The 16,463-nt window shown below is 34.1% G+C and overlaps 1 protein-coding gene across 1 annotated transcript in view; it reads left to right on the forward strand.

Annotated features, from left to right (window-relative positions):
* Nucleotides 1-15,564: 15,564 nt before the first annotated feature.
* Nucleotides 15,565-16,463, forward strand: part of LOC6576418 — a 58,415-nt gene continuing 57,516 nt past the window's right edge. Inside the window, exon 1 of the mRNA XM_002002372.4 lies at nt 15,565-16,390. The gene's annotated coding sequence lies outside the window, so the exon portion shown is untranslated. The remainder of the gene's footprint in view (nt 16,391-16,463) is intronic.

Here is a 16,463-nt window from a genome sequence, read left to right on the forward strand (position 1 = left end):
TTTTGTTTTTTTTTTTTTTTTTATTTATTTCAATTTTTTTCAATTTTAATGCAGCTTTTGTCGTTAAATCTATAGCGCATTAATATAATTACTTTTACACTATTTACTTTATGTTACACAAAATAATTAGCAATAAATATTTATTCACTCATATTGGCTTTTCTTCATATTTCCCACTCAATTTATTACCCATATACAATTGTCACTGATTTCAAATTTAAAGTAACATCTACTTTTTGCACAGTGTAAGTTTTAGAATAAATATTAGCAGTAGCTTTTGCCGCTGCCGTTGCCTTCGCTGTTGCTGCTATTGCTGATGCGCTGCCACTCGAGTTCATCTCGTTTTTCGCTGGGCTCGACTCGAATGCATTTGTGTGCAGGCGCTCGAAAGTATGCAACTATATTTGTGTTTTTGCGGTTTGCTTTTATATTTGTGCAGCGCGCGCACATACTCACACACACAGACAAACACACTCGCCTACACTCACACAAGCAGATGCATGTTCAGAACATTCCACAGCATGTCAAGCGGAAGTGAGTGTCTTTCATTTTTGTTTGCCCTGTCCCCACAGTTGGAGCATAATTCTTGCTCAGCTACCTCAATGCTCGTGTCCTTTCCTTTACCCTCCCGCTGTCCCCCTCCTCTATCCCGCTCGGCTTCTGCTGGTTGTCTTTTATTTTGCTGGCACTCATCGCTGGTCGCTTACTGTTAATTAAAAATGGGCGCCTGCGAGCAGCAGCTATGGCGAATGAGCGTGAGCATGGGCGTGGGCGTGCCCATGGGCGTAGCAGAAGATGCTGAGGAAGCAACAACAGCACTGAGATATCCAGGCGAACGCATCGTATGAGCATTTTAATTAGTTTGCATAATTATGTGCGCCTCATGCGCCTGCTCCACCCGCCCCCGCAATCCCTCATCCCCCAAACCCCTTCAGCTCGTGCGGCTTCCCTTTGACAGTTACACACACATAAATTTACAACAATTTCTTTAAGCTTTAACAACCGTCTGATACAAACCGAGTGCGTGAGTATTTGTGTGTGTCTGTCCTTCCGCTTTTTGCGTCCAAGGACATTGCGTTTTATGCATGCGTCTTCTCCATGTTGCAACTTCTTCATCTTCCTGCTGGCACGGGCCATGCATTTTATTGTTGAGTTTATTGATGTTTGTCATATAATTTCGACTTCCCACACTCCCTTCCATTGCATTTCCCCCTTTTTATTGCAGCTTTATGCGCACAGCTTCTCTCTCTCCCTCTCTCTGTCTCTCTCTCTTTCTCTCTCTCGCACTACTTTTCCTCAACTTGCCTTGCTGCATGCGTGCTCAATGGGGCATATGCATAACCTCGCTGCTTCGATACTTTCTTACAATTTTAGTAGCACAGCTCCCGCTCAGGCGCCTTACCCCCTCTCTCTATACTAAAGCCTTGGCAGCTGCAAGCCTCAGCAGCAAATGCAACAAATTGAATTTGAATAACGCGCCATAAAAAACGTTTTGCAATGCGAAACGTTGCGATTTGTCTGCCTCGCCGCTTGCCACATTACAAAGATGTAGATTATAAGAATGTTGGCGACTTTATAAGCGAAGGCGAACAACACTGAGATTTAAACAGGTATTGCAAATATTAAAATGAATAAATATTAAATATTTGGAAAAAAAAAAATTAATATTTATATCTTAAGGAACAGTAAATCGACAACTTTGAATCTTACCAGGCTCAGCCCGAGTCAGAAGCAGAAGCTGAGAGTAAGGTCGAGCCTGCTTCGGCTTCCGCTGAGTCAAAGGTAAAGGCAAGAATAGAGTCTGATGCTGAGCCAGAGTTAGAGACTACAGCTTAGGGACTATTTTGAACAAACAGTCTCGAATTCTAACACTTCTCGTTGCAATCCAAGCTTAGTTTATTATTCTTTTTATTTATTTATTTTTTTTTTTAATTTTTTTTTTTTTTGCGAATGAGCATTATATAATCCAAACACTGCAGTCATAAATAAGGGCATTTTATAGTCGCTAAATGTAACTAGTGAACATACGCCCACATTTTTATTATTCTACTGCTTTTATATGCAAACACATAATTTGTCAATATTATAAATTTAATGGCCATTTTTTTTACTAGCTAGATGACAACAAAGAGCTGATAAATATGTCTAAAACTCCCACATATGCCGCGCCACATAACACATGGCTTGTCAAGGGCCAACGACAACAGCAGCATTTGACAGCATATTAAATTTTCAAAGATTAAAAATAAAAAAAAATTAAAAAAACAAAAAAATCACAATGTTCAATACACACGAATGTAAAGAGAAAAAGTTATAGAGTGAAAAAATTAGATATTTACAATTTCAAATAGATAACGCTATGCAATCTGTTTTAATTATGCACAGCTCGATATGCCTGCGTGTGTATATATATTTATCGCAGGCAGTGTTAATAGAGCGCGCTGCAAATCTGTTTGTCTGTGTGCCACATAATTAATAGAGCATAAACAATGAAAATGGCGAAAAAACACGCGCAAAAAGAGTGGCACGCTTTAACATATCAATTGAGAGTGGATTAAAAACTAAGCAACAATTTGCATGATAAAATAATGTGTAATCAATATTTCAGCATTGTTAAGATTAATTGCAAAGCTCCCTGGAAATGACAGTGAATTCATTGTGTGGACGAATTGAATACTGAGAGGGTATTTACATATAAAAATATTTATGGATAAAATTATTATGAAAAAAAAAAAAAATTTATATATATATAAAATTAAAAAAAAATAAATAAAAAAAAAATACAAATATATATAATTAAATTTTAAAACATATTTCTAATTTAAGGACTAAATCTAAGAAATGATTTTTATTTATTTATTTTTTTTTGTATATATTATTATTAAATAGATCAGCTACCCCCCATTATCCAAAAATTATAGAAATATGCTGTAAATATGAAATTATAAAACCTCTCTAAGAATAAATAGCAAAAGCCGTGCTATTATTTATCCTGTTGCTTTAGTTTTTTATATAGGATACTTTGTGATTCTCAAAGATCTCTGCATTTGCTTAAAACACTAAACATATTATGTATATCATATAAAATATACTATATAATACTATATATTTAATCAGATAGATATATTATAGCTTAATGCAGTAATAATTATATTTTCGGTAATATTTTTATGCCCTGAACCCATTTTCAATGGGAAATCAGGGTATAATGGTTTTGTTGAAATGTATGTAACGGGCAGAAGGAGGCGTGGCAGACCCCACAAAGTATATGTATTCTTGATCGAGCTGAGTCGATTAGGCCCTGTCCGTCTGTCTGTCCGTCCGCCTGTCCGTATGTATGAACGCGTCGATTTCAGAAGATATAAGAGCTAGAGACTTCAAAATGTTTTTTGGAATGTGCGCATATTATGGTTCTAATTATGAAGGCTTCAGGGGATCTCGTAGTCGAGCACACTCGACTTGTTATACTAATCTTAATCAATTGAATAGCGAACTTGAACTTAACTTGAAAAATTAAAAATATTACTGAGCTGTATTTAGCTACCATCTATCTACTATCTTATTTCAGTCACATAGAAGAAACATGCAAGTAATAATTGAAATTTTTTCTATTGCTGGAAATTGAAAACTCTTCAATATGCATCTCAGCAAATAGCTACCTATTCAAGACTGTTGCATGCATATCCAGTCATCAATATCCATTCACTCTGCTAGTTGGTCAAAAATATCCAACAGCAAAAGAAAAGTTCATACTGAACTCACTCACAGCATTTGCCCACAATTTACAATCGAATTTCTCTCAAATATTTGCATTTTTAGCATTTCAATTTACAGCTGTTGCGAAACTATCACCGGACGTATGATAAATATTTGCTGTTGAAACATATTCACAATTTTCCTTTGCATATCTAATTCAATTCCACTCAGAATACACCCACACACACACACACATAAAATTCTTTTCATTAGATGCCAATCGACAAATTCACACAATCAACGAGCATTTTTGGTTACTTCGAGTTGATTATCAATTGTCAGGTGAATCGTCAATCGATTCCGCCTGGACAGAGACCGGCACTCGCTTTAGCACTGTGAATATGAATGATGCACAAGACATATTGAATGTGCCACAATGCGAACGAAATGAAAAATAATCAAAAATATATTACACAATAAAAAAAAAAATATAAAGTTGAAATAGAAATAGAAATAGATAAAGTGCAAAGAGAAAAGTTTGCCGCAAAACAATTTCTTCACATTTTTCTACTCGATTGCTGTCAATATTAAATGTATTGTCATTGCAACAATATTACTCAGTATATATACATACATACATATAGATATTTTGTGAGCAACTGGGCGTGGCATGTGCGTGCTTCACAGCTAAGCCAGCCAGTCGCCTTTGATCCCGATGACGTTGTCAATGTTGTTGATGCGCAATTTCTGTACAACATTTTTCGAACATCATCAATTTTTCTACTTTATTCATATATATATATATATATATATTTTTTTTTTTTATAGATATATTGTTGTCAACTGCTGCTGTTGCTTTTGTTATCATGGCCATCTATTTGTCAATTTTGCTGTAAGTATGTGCAAACACCCCAACACTCACAAGTACACACAAATTTGTCAATAGCTCAATGATGATAAAGGCATTTCATAGCTGTAGACAATACATTTTGATATAATAAAAGAGCAAAAATTTGTTATATACCTGAAAAAGATTGATGAAATTTGCTGTTGCTGAGTGTAAAATATTCCAATGGCATAATCCAATAAGAAATAAATAAATAAAAATTAAGCTTTAACAATGATTTAATTTGGAATCAAAATTAATGGCAATCATTTTATTTTCGCTTCTTTGAAATTTGAATTTGAATATAATATTGTATGTATGTAATACATACATACCTGAATGCATTATTATCTGTTACAAAATAAACTCGCTGAAGTGACACAAACATATCACATTCTCCTATGAACCAAATGTATAAGTCATGGCAATAAGAGCAAATGTTAATATATAAATAACACACAGTATTAAATATTTTAGCTTTGATCTCTTGAGCAAGCAAAAGGAATTTCTGCAATAAAGCAATGTCAAGCCAAAAAAAAAAAAAAAAATAAATAAAAATAAAAATAAAAATGAAAGACATATTATTTTACAAAATTATTAAATTCAATTTATAATTTTATTAAATTGAATTAATTTATTTAAATGGCTTTTATAGTTAATCTTGACTTATATGAAACCTATACAAACACATTTTTTGTAGTTTTTTTTTTCAGCCTCTTTACATACAATTCATGTCTTTAATATATTAATATTAATATATTCAATATATTTAGAGCAAAAACTAAAATTTTAGGAGAGGCGTTTTTATATATTATTGTAAGAATTCATTCATATAAATTTGTTTGTAAATTATTTAAGAACATTCTCTTTACTCTAAAATTTATTAATATTTTTAATATTATACTCTAATTAATAATAACTGTAATTATTAATTTTATGATTTTGTATTTAATCGAAATACTCACGCTAGGAAAATGGCCATAGTTAAAATGCAACTGGAACTAGATTTCAGTTATTTACATATTAAATTCAAAATACATATTACTATATAACTTAAAGTATCTAAATAAACTATAAACTGCTCTTATAGAACTTCTGTAACAAGCGGCCTTGATAGAAATTGCGTCCTAAGCAGCTCTTCTCTGTGACATATTTGAATAATTCAATTAAAAATATTAATTAACCATATCTGGTCTCAGTTAGCTAGTTAAACCTGCTATCCATATATGGGTATGCCTAGGTAACAGTAGCTTCGTTTCCATGGCCATGCCAACGCCCACGCCCACGCCCAAGTCGACGCCACTTCAAGTTGGTTAAAAACTTGCAGCGCGCATAAAAGTATGCAACATGTTTGCAGTTTTGTTGCAAGTGCTGCGACGATGTCGACGCGCAGAGAAGTTGCTCGTTTTAAGTTTCACTTTCGGGCCCAAGTGAATTTATGCGAATGTGTATATGTGTGCGAGGGCGTGTGTATGTGCGCGTGTGTATGCGTGTGCTGCCTTAAGGTGCACATAACAGTTAAGTAATGGTTAAAAACTTTGTCGGCTGCGTGGCAAGCGCGCCTTCCCACCAGGTAGACTTAATGTAGCACGCATATAACAAGCTATGCGATATAGAAAACTTACACGCACACACACACACACACGTACTTGCACTCTCGCCCAGCAATGTGCAAGCTGTGCATTTTGTGGGCGTGGCCTAAGCTGCTCGTTGCGCAACTTTATTAGTGGGAGCCACCTTTTGGCTTTGCTTAAAGCCCTGGGACTGAATGTTTCACCGAGTTGCGGCCCGACTTTTCTCTTCTTGATTATGAAAGCCCTCCGCCACATAACTGTAATCAATTTTCTTGCCACGGCCAGCAATTTAAATATTTAATGCTGCACGCTGCGAACTTTGCCAAGTTCTCTTCCTCGTCGTCTCCATTTTTATTTTTTATTTTTATCTTTTTCAACTACTTGTAATTAGCCAAAAAACTAAGCACTTAATTCTTTGGTCGACATAACAAAAAGTGAAAAGAAAATAAAGAACAAAAAAGCTATAGTCGAAAAATTTAATGAATGCAATTTGTAATAAAACGCATAAGAAACGAAAAGTCGAAAAGTTTTTTACTTACTTCATTAATGAGCTAATAAAAAAAAAAAAATTATAAAATAAAAATGGAGAGTCAAACTATTTGAAAGTGGAGCGCGAGCTGCGTAGCCGGCTAATAAAATAAATGTTCTGCACTTTCGGACACTACCAAACTTCGCTTTTTAAATAAAATAGGGTGTGAATAAATGAAGTGCCGACGAGACAGCACCCTACAGTACCCTACCAGTAGTAAATTCCATCGTGTAGAAAATGATTGAAAGGCCTATTATTTTTTTTTTTTTTATTTATTTTTTTTTTATGTATATTCCATTAGCTATACCATTGATGACATTTTGATTACTGCATAAAGTCTAGGTTATATTATTTTACACAGTTGATCAAGATTAGGCTTCCAAACTACTTTTTACAGGGTATACTTGCTTAAAGAAACTACTACTCATTTGCCTTTGACATACTGGAAGTTAACTTCTTCCTTTTTTGGCTAAAAAAAAAAAAAAAAAAAAATGTCGTGCGTGCTGCGAGAGCCAGCAAAAATAAATAATAGCGACGCAACTGGCAAACTTCTTTTCTAAGCAAAAGGTAACTAAAAAAATATATAAATAAATAATATATATTTAAAGATATGCTTAAAAAATGTGCGAGATGCTTATATTTTTGAGTTCGTTTTTTGTGCTCTGCTCTTAAAAAAAAAAAAACAACAAAAGTTACATATAAATAATATATATATATAAGTAACTATATATAACATAAAGAAAGTTGCAAAGGAAACAACTTTTGTTATAAAGCGTGTCCTGTGGCAAATTCTTCCTTTTCGCTCCGACCCAAACATACAGAAACAGAAAGAGAGGGTCAGCGAGCTAGAGAGAGAGAGAGAGGGAGAGAGAGCCGCGCCCCCTTTTTTTTTTTTTTTTTTTTTTGTTTTTGCATGGCTTCATCTTGGCATTTTCTTTCTATCTTCTTTTACTTTTTTTTTTTTGTATTACTTTTCATTCCTTTCCGCTTTCAGCGAATTAAATGGCATGAAATTAAAAGTTACTACGAGAATTTTTGTGCTGCATTTGCAGGAAAACGTGCGAAATTATAAGCACAAAAGGCGTAAAGGGGGCGTGTCATAGAGGGGACAGAAAAATGTTAAAAACGAAGCTGAAAAGGAAGCGCCAACATGCGAAAAAATGATAAAATATGAAGGGATATAGGGAATGCGAGGGCCGAGCAAGAGCGAGTTGTGTTGGAGCAAAAGGAAAAAAATAAAATAAAATAAAAATACAACAGTCAAATCTGCTTAACTGTCCTCGCCAAATGTAAGCCTTTCATTTGCCTTCCTTTGGCATAGCCATTCAGTGCTTGATGCTTGGCAGAATTCTTTTAAGTAACTGCTCTTTGTTTACTTGTAGCTCAACTGCCCTCTGTTAATATATATCTTTGTATACATACCTATTCCTAACCTTGTTGGCCGAAGTAGGAAAACAACAACAAATTGTGCTGCAAAATAAATTTATGACTTATTATTGTCGAGTAATGGCCAGCAATGGACTTTGGATTTAGGAATTGCAAAATTGTTTGGGGATTTGCCGAGGAACTCAGCCATTAAAGCTGACTGAAAATAGGAAAAACACAATGAAGAAACAAAATGCTTTGTTGGGCTTAAATTTATTTAAGTTGGTCGAAATTTGTGGTATTTAAATTAGATTGTGCTTTACTTAAAATCATTTTATTTATCGAAGGTTTCAAATGCTTAAAATAAATACAGATATTAGTTTGAATTGTTTTTATAATAAGTATAGTTATAATAAATAATAACTTTAAATATTCAAATGCTTGTGTAGCTCTGAATTTTTATATGAAATCATTGATACGAATTTCCTATTCAAATTAGGTGAGCAGCTTAAAAAGATTTCATCACAAGTAATATTTGCTCTTAAATTAATATCAATTGAATGTATATTCAGCTGTTTATTACTTAACTTAAGTCAGCGACTGCCAGTCAAATTTATCCATACTTCAACAACATTGACAGCTCCACAACCAGCCCCAACTCCCACGAACTTGCCCAGCCACTTTAAAAGAGCTCTAGGCTAACATTTGAAACTCCATTGACCGATTAACACCGCGCATATTGAGCCGAATCAGTCAAATTTGAACATTATGCTTGAAGCACCGATAGCACTTCAACATGCTGTCAATCCATTCGCAATATGATGCCAAATACAATGAGAAACAATGTAATATCAGAAATTGGTATGGGCTCTAGTGCAATAGCTTCATCTATTGTGGCTACTAGATATATGAGTGTTAAATATATGAATTATATATAAACTTTACTTATTACTAATATTTTATTATTATTTATATATAGATTTTATTTTATTTATTTAATAGTTTACAAGTACAATAAATTTAAAATTTTATATTTTAGTTAAAATCAGCTTTTTGTATTATTATGACTAACAATTATTTTCCACATTATATACTTTATATCTGTAATTTATAAACACATGTTCCTTATAAATAAAATTAATAAAATTAAACTTTTAATTTTAAATATTTTACTTATAAAATAAAATAAAAATAAAATTTTTTACATTATTAATAAATTCTTAATATATATATATATATATATATATTATAATAATTTATTTTTATTTTTATTTTTAGATAATACCTTAAAATCTCAAATAATTATATTCTTTATAAATTCGTAGTTGAATTCAACTATATTTATATTTAATAAAATAATATGTCACCCATATAAAAAATGTAACGCTTTAATCCACAACGATTTCCCTTTAAATATTCTCCATAATATTTTTCAAATTGTATTTGGGGCAAATGCAACATTTTATTGTCACGCGTTATGCCATTGTTTGGCAACTTCTTTTTAATCTGCCATTTTTTTGGATTTTGGTATTGTGTTTGTTTTTTGCCCCATCCCAAATCCTTTGGCAACTAAACGCTCCATGTAATATCCTGCATGATGTTCTTTTATTGTTTATTTTTTATCTATTGCGCGGGCCGAAAAATACATTTTTTTCAATCATTTACTGATAGATTTTTCGTTGTGGTTCTATTGCCGGATACTGGTCGAATGAGCTTGGACAGAGGTAGGCGTGAGGCGTGGCACACACACGCTCACTAGCTCACATCTATAGTTCAAAGTGTTGTAAATATTTGCTTTACAACGTTGTTTGCACTTGGTGAAATTTGCAACCATTTTTTATGCTCCAAAACTGACGTTCGTTCGAAATGCGTTTGAGTTGTGGCGCCGGGTTAGGGGTAAGAGATAATAGGGTTCGGGGATCGGGGTCAGGGGCTTTGATGCTCCGCTTGAATATAGGTCTGGCAACTGTTATTGAACTGGTTGGACGTCACGGGGGCTTGTTTATTTATTTTCGGCTGCATTTTGACGTGGATTTAGTGCGAGCTATTCTGTTAGCCATCTCACTAACATTTGATGAGCCTCGAACTGTCTATTTTCAGCTACTCTGTATGTATCCTAAGGGCGCTTGGAGGGTATAGTTGATATGGGAAGTGAAGCTGCTGCATCATAAGGAAAAGAGAGTATGAAGCGTAAGTGAACGATCCAAGAAAAGAAATTATTGTTTTAATAAAAAAGTTTACGTAAGAAAATGTTGCATAAAATATAAATTTTTCATTTCCTAAATATATATTAAATATTACATGAACATAAATATATTTTTAATCTATTTTAAGTTTTTAATTGTACATATAAAAATAATATAAAAATAGGAAATATTTAAAATAAATATATAATTTATTATTTTTTTAAAGGAAGAATTGTTTAAAATTAGCATTAAAACATTAATAGCAAAACTTAATAAATTGCAATTAAAATCAATAATTCAGATGTAAATAAAGAGGTATTATCACGTAAAATTATTTAGAAATTAAAAATAAAGAAATGAAGTTAATGTAAAACAGGGATGTAATATGTTTTTCTTTTTTTTTTTTAATTTTCTTTTTATTATTATTCCTATTCTTGTTGTTATTATTATTTTTAGCTATAAAAAAGGCCTGGCAAGAGTTTGATTTGTTGTATTTTTTTTATTTATTTTTTTTTTATTATTATTATATTTATTATTATTATTATTATTTTTTTTTTAACTCCATTTGAAATTGTCAATGGCATTATATAATTTTTTTCTTGGTTATATTTCTACAATACATTATTATTGTTAAATTAATTTATTTTTTAAATTAAATTTGATTTTATAACACATATTTTTTATCTTATTATAATTTTTATTTTATTTGAATGTATGCAATAAATTTCTACATTTACAATTTACAGAACATTTCCTAGCCGTGCATTATAAAACAAATCGAGAAATCATTCGCAACTATCTTTTTAAAATTCATTTATTTGATTGGCGAACATTTCAAAAGTAATTGAACTCAAATGCATACAGCATGGTAATGTTGTAAAGGTTAAAGCTGGCCCCCGACTAAAGTGTGCAGAGCCGGGCTAGCCACGCCCACCTTGGGCTGAGCTCGTCAAAAACCCCTTGCTCACTGCTAATGGTTGCTGGGGCAATTTGATAATGCGCTGAGTCCACACAGTTTAATTGAGTTGGGGGTGCAGCAGCACAGATGGCAAGCACCGAGCTGGCTAAGCGAGTGAGTGAGTGAGTAGGTAGACTGTCTTAGTGCCCTGGCCAAGAGCTGTCAGGCGAGCAAGGCTAAGGCAACGTTTGCCTGCGCCTAATTGCATTTACGCTAATCCAATAGATTAAGACGCAGCTGGGCTCGTCGACTGTAGCCAGTTGCCTGTTGCCTGTTGCAGCCCAGCTTGTTGACTGTTGCCTTTTGCTGCTGCCTCCACTACAGCTGCTGATGCTGTAATGCAATGCAAAACAATAACAAAATTATGCTACCAGCAGCTGACAAGCTGCCACTCGCATTGAACTTCAAAAGGAGCGAAAACTAAATGAAAATCCTGTCCGTCTTGATATTTGTCTTAACAGTTTCCAGCAAAGTTTTCGTCCGTTGTTTTCTTTTTTCTCTTCTTTTTTATTATTCATACATTTTTGCTTTTAATTTTCTCATTTAATTAGCGTCATGCATAAATTATTAAATGCATATCATCTGGGCTGACTGGCCGCCCATTTTCACCACTCAGCTTCATTCACGGCGCTCGTATTCTCACATTTTGGCCAACTAATTATATGTTGACATGACATTTATTTGACTTGCATAAATTAGCCAATTAGTTGAGTGCCGCAAATGAAGTTGGCTCACAGCTCTCCGCCAGGTGTGTGTAAGTCAAGTATATGAGTGTGTGAGTGTCTGCATATGTGTGTGTAAGTCATAAGTTATACGCTCAAGTCCTAAAGCAGCTTTGACGGAGTTCTACGTTCTGGGGCATAGCCAAAGTTCAAGTTTGTTTTGAATAATTTGCGCGGCTTGAGTTTAGAAGAAGATATATGTATGTATGTATATATATAAAGCTATGTGTACTTGCCACTCCCAATCAGGCAAAGCTTTCTATTTACTATGCCTGCGGAGTTGCACATATTCAACTATTCAGTCTAAATTGCTGTAGATAAAGCAGCTACTTTAAAATTATTAAATTAAATATATAATTAAAAAACCCTAACTGCCAGCTAGAGCAGCTAGGGGATTCACTATAAGTTTATGGCTTATGGTTCAAACAACAATTGATTCTATCGGCCGATTTATCAGTTAATGCTATTTGTTGTTAAGCATTTTTATATTGAAGAATAAATTAAAATCTAAAAACAACATATCAAAAATAATAAATAAATAAAATAAAAAATTCAACAATAAAAAATAAATATAAATAAAATAAATATACATATATAAGTATAATTGCTTAGCTTAAGGGATTCGAGTCATTTAAGTAATTTGGAATATCAGTTTACATTTTATCATTATCGAAATTTAAGCTGCATAATAATAATAAATAAGTAAATATAATTGATTAGTTTTAGTATATTGTCATTTAAATAATTTATTTAAATTTTATTCAATATTTTATATTGAATTTAGATATTAAACAATATTAAATATAAAAAAAATAAAAAAATAAATATAATTTATTAGTTTTAAAAAAATATGCCATTTAAATAGTTGTATTAGTTTTTCATTTACATAACTTAAAATTTTATTACTATCTGAAATTAAGCTACATAATATTTTAATGTAAAAAAATAAATATATATATATATATATATATATATATATATAGAACTATAAATATATAAGAACATTAAGGCACTTAAATAATTTATTGAAATGTTATTCAACTAAGTTTTATTTCTTATTACTATGTAAAATAGAGCTACTTAATGCCATTGTTTCCTTAAATAATTATTATTATTATTTTTTTTTTTTCTATTCTATGTATCTGTATTCTATATACACCAAACACTTCAAACATTTTTCAATAGGCATACACGCCTAAGTTATACCCACTTGGCCCCCACCTATATTATAGCCCATCTCCTCCACTAGGCCTTTTCACATTGCCTGCTTGGCTTGGCTGGCTGTCAACCGTCTGTCATGGCCTGACAAACAAGCTGGCAGTCTTTAACTGATGCGACGCCTACACACGCACACCCACACCCAGACCAACACCCACATCCACACATCTGCACCCACGCACACCCTCGCTCACACATATAAGTCGTTAGCTGGGGCGTTAGCTGGCAAGGTGGATGGCAGCAAACATTTTGGACACAAGTGCAACGCGGCGTATACGCAATGTAGCTGCCACGGCTGAGTGCAATAGCTAAGCGCACAGCCACGCCCACACAATTGCCAGACGACGCTTGTCATCATTAGATTAGAGTGCACACACACACACACACACATACTGAGACAAAAATTAAACTGTTGGGCAACTGCGTTTTGCTTGTCAGGATGTGCGTTAAATTGTAAAACAACACAAAACGATTGGTCTACTGTGGGTGTGGGTGTGGGTGTGGCTGGGGCGGGCTAGGGCTATGGCAGACAGTGTGCAGAGCTGATGGCTCACCTCCTCCCACCCCCTCTGCATCTCACCCTCTCTGTGTTGCTTTTGCTGTCATGCTGTGGCCGGCTTTCGTTTATTTTTGCGTATTAGACGCTGCTATTTTGTGCTTATTGTTTCCCAGCGTCCAACAACAGAGCACAGAACAGCACAGAGCAGAACTGAACGGAGCTGAGAGCAGACCAGTCTCACCACCTGCCCCTCTGTGATGCCTTTGCCAGTGCTCCTCTAAATATGCCACGCCCACCATGCGCCTTGGTGGCAATCCTCAAATTGTTAGCCCTGTTATTTTTCGGTTGTTTGGGCTCTTGGTTGTGTTCGCATTGTCAGCTCATTTGTAATTTTTGCGCAACGATTTCAAATTAAGCAACCGGAAATGAGCTGACATTTTGCCAGTGTTCTGTTGTTGTTGTTGCTGTTGCTGTTATTCTGGCATTGGTTTAACGACGCTTCGAGCTGCATTTAAAGCTGCTCAAAAGCACATTTGCTCTGTTTACATATTGTCCATTATGACAATATTAATATTTACATTCTGCCAGCCATTGTCCTGTCATAGAAACATATCCTTATGCATATGCTACTGTGCGTGTGAATGTCTGTGTTTTTACTGCACACATCTTCACTTCTCTTCTTGTCGCTTGTATTTTGTATTTTCTTGTTTATTATTGCTTCATTCCATGTGGCCTACTCTTTGCACCCACCATCGGCCCCTTGCCGCAATGTGTCAATATGCTTGCCATAATTATGCATCCATCTTTGGATCCTGCATACTTTAAGTTGCTTTCCTTATTGTTCTCAGCATTTCTTGATTAGGCATCTTCTCTCAAGTTTAAGTCGTTTACAAGCCAAGTTATTACTAATTTGTTTATTTACTTTGGTGTCGAGGATTATTAGAATTGATATGTGGATGCTTAAAATGTAATAAAGAGCTAATATGCAACTCAAATGAATTGACGCACTCATACGCAAATACCTAGTTTTGAATTTAGACAAATACCCAATTAAATTTAATCCAAACTCAATCATCTTCAAAGAGCAATCGATTTAAATTGGAAGCAATTTTCCGACAATTCGTAAGAATTGAACTGTAATAAACACACTCTAAGATAATAATTGATTTAATTAATTAATTGATCAATTTAAACGAGCAACAATTGAGTGAAAATTGCATACAAACGTGCTTATTTAAGAATTAAAAAAAAAAAAATGTAATATATATATATATATTATACATATATTATATTTGAGTTGAAAATAAAAAAGTTACACAATAAAATCTAACATAATTTGATTTGGAAATAATTTAATATGATATATTTAATCATTTTATATCTTATGTAATATAGTAGTAAATTAATGATAAATTAATACAGCTCGATAATAAATAATATAGTCAAATTATTTATAACTATAATATATTTAAAGTTTATTTTCTCTTTATTTGGTTTAACCATCATTTTTTCAAAAATGTAATTAACATGCACTCTCGCTGTTAACTTAACAGCTGCTTACACATAAAATTTCCCCAAAAGAAGCACAAATTCGAACTAGAGAGCTTTCGCCAATTTACACTACACAAACCTGACTGCTCTCTCGCACACAGTCACACAGAGTCAGCTGTTGGGACGCTCACCAAGCTATAAGAAATACCAGCACACACGAAGCGCGAGCTGAGTGGCGGCCGACAGTGAAGAGCCATCGGCAACGGCTTTCGTTAAGTGCCGAAGTGAGCGGGCGAGCGTGCGAGCGAACATCGCCAGGCTTCGTGAGAGCAGCACGAAGAGCAGCAATAGGGCGAGACAACAGCGTTGGCAACAGCGGCCCGCTGCCGGCGACTGAGACAGGCAGAGGACGACAGCTTCCTGCTGCTGCTGCTTCAGTTACGTTGATAATGTCAAAACGTTTGGTTCGCTGTGCTGCTGCTGCTCATGCTGTTGCTGCTGTCGCCGCCGCCGATGCTGCTGCTGCTGCCGCTGCTGCTACCAACGACGACGTCGTCAATACGCTAGGACAACAACACGAAAATAACATCAAAACAACAACAACAACAAAACAAACCGATGCACTGGTCGCTCCAGCAGCATAAATAAATAACAATAAACGAACCACAAGCACAACAATTGATAAACAATGCATAAAAAATAATTTATACACCAATAAAGTTTAACAACAAAATGCAGCCAATGGCAAAGTGTCAGAAATTTTGAGAATTAATATTTCACTAGAGATTTGTGTGCCAAAAAGCGAAACATTTTATGTTTTTTTTTCCCACAACTTTTGTGTGTTTTCGGAGCAAACACAGTTCTCATTGGTTATTCTTTACATTTTTTGCGTTGCGCGTAAAATGATGAAAAATATGTGAAAAATGCGCTACAACAACATTTGAGGCACTCACGTAGGTGAAACACGGTCCGGTCTCGCTCTCAATAACGTTCTGGCTCTGGATGCCGGTTCCCGGTCTCAAACCACAATCTCAAAGTTCAAATCCCACAACGACGTCAACGCTGTGTTTAACCCGTGTGTGCGAGTTTACAAGTGTGTGTGTGTATGTGCGGACTGTGTGTGTATTTTTATACAAGACTTCAACGTTGTGTAACACTGTAACGTGCTAAATTTATTAATTTATTGCCACTGACTGCAAATAAACAAAAGCAACAACAACAACTACAAAGAGCAACATAACATCTACAATTTGTTATGCCCCAAAGGTGAGCCACAATCAGAATAAGTTTCTTTTCCTCTTTTTTTTTTATTTGCTTTTGCTTTCTAGTTGGAATAGCA

The sequence above is a fragment of the Drosophila mojavensis genome, unplaced genomic scaffold, assembly GCF_018153725.1.
Source record: "Drosophila mojavensis isolate 15081-1352.22 unplaced genomic scaffold, ASM1815372v1 contig_36, whole genome shotgun sequence".
Classification (NCBI taxonomy): domain Eukaryota; kingdom Metazoa; phylum Arthropoda; class Insecta; order Diptera; family Drosophilidae; genus Drosophila; species Drosophila mojavensis.